The sequence below is a fragment of the Cupressus sempervirens genome, chromosome 9 (assembly GCF_028749045.1).
Source record: "Cupressus sempervirens isolate cs-2001-9-10 chromosome 9, ASM2874904v1, whole genome shotgun sequence".
Classification (NCBI taxonomy): domain Eukaryota; kingdom Viridiplantae; phylum Streptophyta; class Pinopsida; order Cupressales; family Cupressaceae; genus Cupressus; species Cupressus sempervirens.
Window position 1 is genome coordinate 42,626,560 of NC_143126.1, and position 9,778 is coordinate 42,636,337.

The following is a 9,778-nucleotide window of genomic DNA, read 5'->3' on the forward strand; positions in this document are numbered from 1 at the left end:
TGCAACAGATCCGAGAAACATCAACATGGTATCAGAGCTAGTTCATTGTGTTGCCTCAGATACAAAATATCTTTGACACAATTGACAAAGGCATATGAATAGGATTTTTTTTAGATGATATTCTCATTTCAGTATGCGGGCAATGGCTCCTTATCAAATGGGATTCTTGTCCTGAACCAAATTTGGAGCTATCAGAATGTTGTGATTTTTTTTAGGGCCAAGGGATTTGGGCATCTTTGAAGAAACCTATCTTGATAAATGGGAGTGTGAAGCCATGAAATTTCTTGAAGAATTGCACTGACTAGGGCTTTGATTCGAATAACCACATGCTATGGAGTTGGACAGTGGAACAAAAATCCGAATGTTTTTTTGAGATAAGGTGCAGGAGATTGCAGGTTCGAGTCTCGCACTTTGTTTCAGAAACTTGTCTTCCAGTTCTGGTTCGAGCCCTTACTTTGTTCCCAGAGGATGGTGAGTAATTCTCAGAACTTCCTTATCAATAATTTGAGAAATTGAAGGAGATCGAGCATGAGTTGTCCACAGACTATGGGTGTCCAATGTCGAGGTGTGACGATCGAGACGGGGCTGAAAATGTCACAAAGAAAATGTGGATGACCAATCTCAATATTTGTAATATGTTTATTCATTCCAACGGAGACATCAATTTTGCATAAAAGCTTTATTTTAATAAGACAGGCGTTGAGATCCCATAATTCATTGCGATGGATCCAACAATTTGGCATAAAAACTAATTTAAGAAAACAAGTGTTGACATCCCAAAACCCTAAATCAAAAATTAAGAAATAAAAAAATTACAAAAATGACAAGATGAGAATTGAACCTGCAATTCTTTAGGCAGGTACTCGTGCTTCATTGAAAGATCCATAGCATGCTTAATGCGCTAGTTGCGAGCATCCACAACCTCTTGGGGTAGTCGATTGAGGGCCTCTTGTAAATCCAGATCAAAGGACTGATCATACAAATCATCGTAGTGGAGGCCATATTTCCGAAGCCAATTGCCAACGACATTGTAGTATCGAATGGTAGCCCAATCGACTGTAAATTTTGTTGCTTTGGCCAAAGTGTCCTTTATCAGAGACGTCATGGCTCTTTCTAGGGTTTCTCTCAGATTGTGTTCTAAGTTTTCCTTCTACTTCATCAATGGCTTCGACCATCGATAGGCGCTTGTCACACATTGCATGCAGAATCTCTTTCTTTTGAGCATTATGTTACTCAGACAATGTTAAGATGTCACTATCGCGTGCTTCATAAGACATAAGTAGTGCAAAATTATCAATCCTTGGACATGTCCTTAAGTACAGCATACAAATAGAGGGTAGTCCATTTATACTTGATAAGTATAAGTGATTATTAAGGAAGGAAATGAATCGGTTGTAGAATGTATTCACTGCCACGTTGCCTTTAGAAATATTGACCATACAAGTACAATTTGGACGTAGCCCACAAGCTTAAGTCTACTCATATGTCCACCTTGGTGGTTCATTAAGTGAACATGCACACTTGGAATTTATTGGAAGACCCCAAAGTCAATAACTTTGGTCTCACACAAAATTAAGGTATTTTGAGGATTCTAGACATTGAGTAATATAGATATGAAGAGAATCAATATGAGAGTATGAATGGTAAAAAATTGAGTATTTTATTATTTTACTTATTTTATTGAAAATATAAAATAAAGAGTTATGTTACAATTATTTATGCTATTGTTAGTAATAAGTGTGAGTTAAATTAGTAACATTTTAATTAATGTTAACATTCTTCTTTATATTTTTTACAGAGCTATGTGCCTTGATCTTTTCCTTCGAGAATGTTCTTGTAGGAAAAAGAGGGAGATTAAGATTCAGAGGGAGAAGACTAAGGATGCTATTTGTTTAACCTTCAGTGAACCCTATCTTATTGATTAAGAGGGAGTAGACCATGCTCAGATGGTTTCTCTAATGATCATAAGTTATCGTAGTCATGAGGACTATGCCCATGTGGCTTTTGTATGGACCTATCCCCTATGTGCATCATGAGGAAGTGATGACTTCTAAATGATTATCACTTGTATAGGAGAAGTTGTTGTAAAGTGACACCCTTACAATAACTTGTAGCATGATTCATTTTTGTGAAAGTGTTTCATGTAAGGGCCTTATCTTGTAAATTAAACAACTAGGTGGTTGATATCATTAATTTGATTATCTACAAGTTGTTTGTATAGATATATTTTTGGTACTTGGTGTATATCATGCCCTGATATTTTGATAGGCCATTACCACACTGAGCATTTGGTGATCATCATTAAGTTGATCTTTCTAATAGGCCATTGCTTTTGAGAGATTGGTGAATATTATGAAATTGATATTCTTGTAGGCCAAACTCTCACGTGTTACAATGTTTTATATTTGACATTGAATAAAAGAAGTCTTCTAATCAAAGACCTCTTATATGTGTTTACCCCACTAATCTAAGAGGGAGTGTTAATGTATAGATTAGTTAGAGAGTTATTCTTAACTCTTATAATTATACTTATGTCATCTGATATATGTGATATATGATAAACACACACACACACACACACACACACACACACACACACACACACACATATATATAAAACAATAGTTAAGTTTATATAGAATAATCATTTGATTATTGAATAGACATGTCCCATGAAGGGACATGTCTATTCATGATCTATTTTCAATATAAGAAGAGGATGTTGCATATGGAAAACACATACCTCAATACAAGCAATAGACAGACACTAATAGACGACTTGGGCTTAGAGCCCAACAATCTCCCTCTTTGACATTAGTGGAAAAGAAACTTTTTCATGACTTAGCAATTCATACAAAAATAGCCAAGGTATGTGCAGGATCATGGTGTGCCAAATAGTGGTGATCTGAAAAATATGTAGTTCTAAAAAGCCTTAAATCATTTCAAAATCTATTCAAACTTTTTTTCCCACTCATCATAATACTAAAAGAAAACAATTAATACCTTTATAAGGCCTACTATATCTATGCATGCACTCCCTATATGGTCAATTTTAAAAATGTTCCTAAAATGTGTTTTTGGCCTATTCTTGTGTGTTTTTTTACTTCAAACATGTAGCTAATGACATTTTTTCACCAAAATTTGATGAAATGAAAAGGGTTTCTTAAGAATGTTCCTAGCTTTCCATAAATGTAAGTTTTGTCAAATTATGGGTCCAATAAGTAATTACTGCTTAGTTTCTAATGGATATACGTATAAAGTGTTGATTGACACACTACTTGAAAAAAAAACTATAACTTTCAAATGGTAAGACATTTTTTAAATCCAAAAGATGCATCACATTCTATGTTTCTTCTACTTTAAGGAAAAAAAGAATCAATTTTGTAAAGTTTTGAATTAGTCAAGGTTAATAATTAATTAATTAATTATAGTAAAAATACCCAAAAACATGTGTCACATCCAGGCATGTATCTATTTCTTATATCTAGAATATTATTAAAAAATATTATCATTTTTTTTTTATTAAGGTGCTTAGATGATGCAGGAGCATCTTGCATGGGAAAATTATTGAAAAAATAAATAAATAAATAAATGAAAAAAAAATTGTGGAGAGAGAAAGTGACGAAAATTAGAGGAGAAATAATAAGAAAATAAAAAAAGGGAAAAAGGAGAAAAGAAAGGAAAAGGTGATTTCTATTTTCGAGGTGCATAGGTGGCATAATAGAAAAAAATAAAAAAATAAATGGTTGTCATTCCATTTATCGAGGTGAGTGGGTAGAATTCTAGAAAGTTATGAATATTGTAGAAAGTTTTGGAAGTTGTAGAAGGCTGTGGAAGTTGTAGAAGGTTGTGGAGGAATTCTAGAAGGTTGTGGATAAGTCATGCATGGGGTGGTAAGTGCCTATTTAAGCAAGTCATATGAGCATTTCTAAATCAAGCTCAAGGGGAAGCTTGAGGAGTAGAAGCTTGGAGAAGCTCAAGGAGTAGCTTGAGAAGTGGAAGCTTGAGGAGGAGAAGCTTGAGAAGGAGAAACTTGAGTAGTGGAAGCTTGGAAAACTTGGAAGGCTTCAAGGTGTGAAAGAGAAGGAGGAAGTGAAGAGTGAGTTTTCCTGAGTTTGTGGACAGAGCGCCGAATGTGAGGCAGTTTATAGCAGAATTGTGATGGAGTTGTGAGTGTAGACAAAGCGTCGAATGTGAGGCAGTTTACACTTGGATCTTGGATTAGGTTTGTGAGAAGAGCTAGTGACTACGGTTTAGAAACAAGGAGGTTGCTTGGTGGCTTGCGAGCACAAGTTGAGATCTCAGAGGTTTCTACCAGAGTGTGGATCTGGACTAGCTTGGGTTTGGATTGGATCTTGAGAGATCTTGGAAAAATGTTATTGTAATTGCTATTGAATTTTCAAGTATAATAAAATTGTCTTCATATTGTTGCATTATTGGTTGTGAGTTGGTAAGGGTGGTGTGGCCCTTCATCAATGGTATCAGAGCTGTACCTTCATCAAGTGGTATCAGAGCAGGAGATCCTGAGTGTACAAGCAGATCACCAAAGTGTGAGGCAGTTTGTACCAAGACCTTGGTTGGGTGAAGTTTATTAGAGTGGGAGTTCCTGAGTGTGTAAATAGATCGCCGAAGCTAAGGCAGTTTGCACTAGGACCTTGGGAGGACATGCAGATTGATCGATTGATGTAGAGATGGAAGACTAAACTTGTTAAGGCATGATTGTGGAGAGCTAATGGATTGCAAATCTGTTGTCCTAGACTTGTGATGTGGTTCCTAATTGTTCGTGCGAGGTTGCAGGTTGCGATCTGACTTACAAACAATTTGGTTATCACAAGGAGCGTGGGAAGGATTTGTTGTAGAGGGTTTACGAAGATCTTGGAAGATGGCTCCAAGAGGATTGGACCCTAAGATGATTGCGAAAATCCATGATATAGTTGAGAGGAATTTTTGTAAGATGATTTCTCGGTTAGATGCTAGATTGGCTAATCAAGCTAAGAAGGTCAAGGTGGAAGAGGTTGGTTTTGTTGATCAGATTATGGAGTCTGATACAGAACCTGCAGAGCAACTAGAGGTTGTTGCTGAAGATATTCATAACCTTGTTGATGTTGGGACAGATGTTGGTTTTCATGATCAATTGGTTGAGGAGATTGTGAAGCACCCAGTTGTGGATGATCTAGTTGATGTTGGTGGTGACTTGTATGTTGCAGAGCACTTGGTCGTGGATGATCCAATTGTTGTTGGAGGTAAGTTATGTATTGCAGAGCATCTTATTGTGAGCAATGAGGTTGCTGGTGTTGAGAGTTTGGCATGTGTTGATGGAGATCTACATGTTGATGCTAATGCAGAGCTTGTTATTGTTGGTATGGATTCACTAGTTGTTGATGTGAATGGGAGTTTGGTAATGAAGCATTATGTTCAATTTGTTTCTAAGGGTAAGCATGCTGATTGGATGGTTGAGATTCGGGTGTTTGATAGAGTAATGTAGATGTGGAAGATTTGCATGGTGGTTTTGTTGTCCTTGTTGAGGTGTAAGCCTTTGGTGAAGATGAAGATGGCTGTAGATTTTTCTTTTGGCATGAAAGTGTGGGACACACTTTTCTATCTACTGGGGAAGTCTGATGCAGGAGCATCTTACATGGAAAATTATTGAAAAAAAAAAAAAATAAAGAAATTGAAAAAAAAAAATTGTGGAGGAGAGAGAAAGTGACGAAAATTAGAGGAGAAATAATAAGAAAATAAAAAAAGGGAAAAAGGAGAAAAGAAAGGAAAAGGTGATTTCTATTTTCGAGGTGCATAGGTGGCATAATAGAAAAAAATAAAAAAATAAATGGTTGTCATTCCATTTATCGAGGTGAGTGGGTAGAATTCTAGAAAGTTATGAATATTGTAGAAAGTTTTGGAAGTTGTAGAAGGTTGTGGAGGAATTCTAGAAGGTTGTGGATAAGTCATGCATGGGGTGGTAAGTGCTTATTTAAGCAAGGCATATGAGCATTTCTAAATCAAGCTCAAGGGGAAGCTTGAGGAGTAGAAGCTTGGAGAAGCTCAAGGAGTAGCTTGAGAAGTGGAAGCTTGAGGAGGAGAAGCTTCAGAAGGAGAAACTTGAGTAGTGGAAGCTTGGAAAACTTGGAAGGCTTCAAGGTGTGAAAGAGAAGGAGGAAATGAAGAGTGAGTTTTCCTGAGTCTGTGGACAGAGTGCTGAATGTGAGGCAGTTTATAGCAAGATTGTGATGGAGTTGTGAGTTTAGACAGAGTGCCGAATGTGAGGCAGTTTACACTTTTATCTTTGATTAGGTTTGTGAGAAGAGCTAGTGCCTGCGGTTTAGAAACAAGGAGGTTGCTTGGTGGCTTGCGAGCACAAGTTGAGATCTTAGAGGTTTCTACCAGAGTGTGGATCTGGACTAGCTTGGGTTTGGATTGGATCTTGAGAGATCTTGGAAAAATGTTATTGTAATTGCTATTGAATTTTCAGGTATAATAAAATTGTCTTTATATTGTTGCATTATTGGTTGTGAGTTGGTAAGGGTGGTGTGGCCCTTCATCAGTGGTATCAGAGCTGTACCTTCATCAAGTGGTATCAGAGCAGGAGATCCTAAGTGTACAAGCAGATCACCAAAGTGTGAGGCAGTTTGTACCAAGACCTTGGTTGGGTGAAGTTTATTAGAGTGGGAGTTCCTGAGTGTGTAAACAGATCACCGAAGCTAAGGCAGTTTGCACTAGGACCTTGGGAGGACATGCAGATTGATCGATTGATGTAGAGATGGAAGACTAAACTTGCTAAGGCATTATTGTGGAGAGCTAGTGGATTGCAAATCTGTTGTCCTAGACTTGTGACGTGGTTCCTAATTGTTCGTGCGAGGTGGCAGGTTGCGATCTGACTTGCAAACAATTTGGTTATCACAAGGAGCATGGGAAGGATTTGTTGTAGAGGGTTTACGAAGATCTTGGAAGATGGCTCCAAGAGGATTGGACCCTAAGATGATTGTGAAAATCCATGATATAGTGGAGAGGAATTTTTGTAAGATGATTTCTCGGTTAGATGCTAGATTGGCTAATCAAGCTAAGAAGGTCAAGGTGGAAGAGGTTGGTTTTGTTGATCAGATTATGGAGTCTGATACAGAACCTGCAGAGCAACTAGAGGTTGTTGCTGAAGATATTCATAATCTTGTTGATGTTGGGATAGATGTTGGTTTTCATGATCAATTGGTTGAGGAGATTGTGGAGCACCCAGTTGTGGATGATCTAGTTGATGTTGGTGGTGACTTGTATGTTGCAGAGCACTTGGTCGTGGATGATCCAATTGTTGTTAGAGGTAAGTTATGTATTGCAAAGCATCTTATTGTGAGCAATGAGGTTGCTGGTGTTGAGAGTTTGGCATGTGTTGATGGAGATCTACATGTTGATGCTAATGCAGAGCTTTTTATTGTTGGTATGGATTCACTAGTTGTTGATGTGAATGGGAGTTTGGTAATGAAGCATTATGTTCAGTTTGTTTCTAAGGGTGAGCATGCTGATTGGATGGTTGAGATTCGGGTGTTTGATAGAGTAATGTAGATGTGGAAGATTTGCATGGTGGTTTTGTTGTCCTTGTTGAGGTGGAAGCCTTTGGTGAAGATGAAGATGGCTGTAGATTTTTCTTTTGGCGTCAAAGTGTGGGACACACTTTTCTATCTACCGGGGAAGTCTGATGCAGGAGCATCTTACATGCGAAAATTATTGAAAAAAAAAAAAGAAAGAAATTGAAAAAAAAAATTGGAAAAAAAAAATTAAAAAAAATTGTGGAGGAGAGAGAAAGTGACGAAAATTAGAGGAGAAATAATAAGAAAATAAAAAAAGGGAAAAAGGAGAAAAGAAAGGAAAAGGTGATTTCTATTTTCGAGGTGCATAGGTGGCATAATAGAAAAAAATAAAAAAATAAATGGTTGTCATTCCATTTATCGAGGTGAGTGGGTAGAATTCTAGAAAGTTATGAATATTGTAGAAAGTTTTGGAAGTTGTAGAAGGCTGTGGAAGTTGTAGAAGGTTGTGGAGAAATTCTAGAAGGTTGTGGATAAGTCATGCATGGGGTGGTAAGTGCCTATTTAAGCAAGGCATATGAGCATTTCTAAATCAAGCTCAAGGGGAAGCTTGAGGAGTAGAAGCTTGGAGAAGCTCAAGGAGTAGCTTGAGAAGTGGAAGCTTGAGGAGGAGAAGCTTGAGAAGGAGAAACTTGAGTAGTGGAAGCTTGGAAAACTTGGAAGGCTTCAAGGTGTGAAAGAGAAGGAGGAAGTGAAGAGTGAGTTTTCCTAAGTCTGTGGATAGAGCGCCGAATGTGAGGCAGTTTATAGCAAGATTGTGATGGAGTTGTGAGTGTAGACAGAGCGTCGAATGTGAGGTAGTTTACACTTGGATCTTGGATTAGGTTTGTGAGAAGAGCTAGTGGCTGCGGTTTAGAAACAAGGAGGTTGCTTGGTGGCTTGCGAGCACAAGTTGAGATCTCAGAGGTTTCTACCAGAGTGTGGATCTGGACTAGCTTGGGTTTGGATTGGATCTTAAGAGATCTTGGAAAAATGTTATTGTAATTGCTATTGAATTTTCAGGTATAATAAAATTGTCTTCATATTGTTGCATTATTGGTTGTGACTTGCTAAGGGTGGTGTGGCCCTTTTTCAGTGGTATCAAAGCTGTACCTTCATCATTAGACATATGCCTACTTCTTATTGTTGTCTTGGAAATTTTGTACTATTGCATTAAAATTCAAAATTTTGACCTAGGTGAAGTACTATCTCCTAAAATCTTCCTTCCTAACTCTCTTCCATTAAGTCTAATTAACAAGCAAGTCATCCCATGCTGAATATTAGCAACACCCATTATTAGTTTTACATCCAAAGCCAACCTAGGTTGGTGCCATATGAAGCAAATACACTATCAGATTACAATGAGGTTTCCATTTAATAAGGGTCAAGGTGTGTTTACCTAGTTCCCAAGAACTTGCCAAAATAGAGCACCTACCCTCTTTCAATGCAAGACTGAAAAAGAAAAGGCTGCCTGACATGGATAAGATATTGACCAAGCCCTTGGGTCTCCATTTCAACAAGCACCCTTTATGTACCATTTCAATAGAAAGTTGAAATGTAGTGAACTGACCAGCAAAGGATTGAGAAAATCCCAATGAAATACTATCAACCATCATGTCAAGTAAACTAATCTCAGGACCATCTTTCCCATGAGAGATCTCACGTGCCTCTTCTAAAGAAACAATAGGCTTGAACCAAGAAGAACATTTTTCCATCCCTATTTGGGAATCTCCACCATCCCTAGATCAACATTCAAATGAGGTTTCTTGGGTGCCAAAACAAAAAGCAAGACTAAATCATGGAGGGGGAAAGTATTCCCAGAAGAGGATACCTAAACCCTAGAGCCAGAAGGGATGTCACGAGTGGTCAATTGTAAGGAAACAACAAGGTGTAGATCTTGATATACCTACACTAGGTTTAGAGGTGGGGGATCTACATAAGCATCAAACAACATGGGTGGGAGTTGCAGAGCTCATTCAAAGTGTATATGTTGTTAAAAAAAGTCACTAATCAATGTTATCATATAAGATTTTATAGACATGCTAGGTCCCCTTAGTTAAGATATTTTTCTGCTACAATGGTAAGAAAGTAATATTCAAATGATTTATTAGGTTTTGCACTACCTTTCTTATTTAGATCTTTGTTCAACTCTATCTTCTTCTTTCTGTGATCTCTATTTGGATGATTCACTTCTCCACACTTTCACTTTGTAGTAAATCTGCTTA

General features: G+C 37.5%; 1 pseudogene; it reads right to left on the minus strand.

Annotated features, from left to right (window-relative positions):
* Positions 1 to 450: 450 nt before the first annotated feature.
* On the minus strand, positions 451 to 1,105 carry LOC149537525 (uncharacterized; annotated as a pseudogene).
* Positions 1,106 to 9,778: the final 8,673 nt, after the last annotated feature.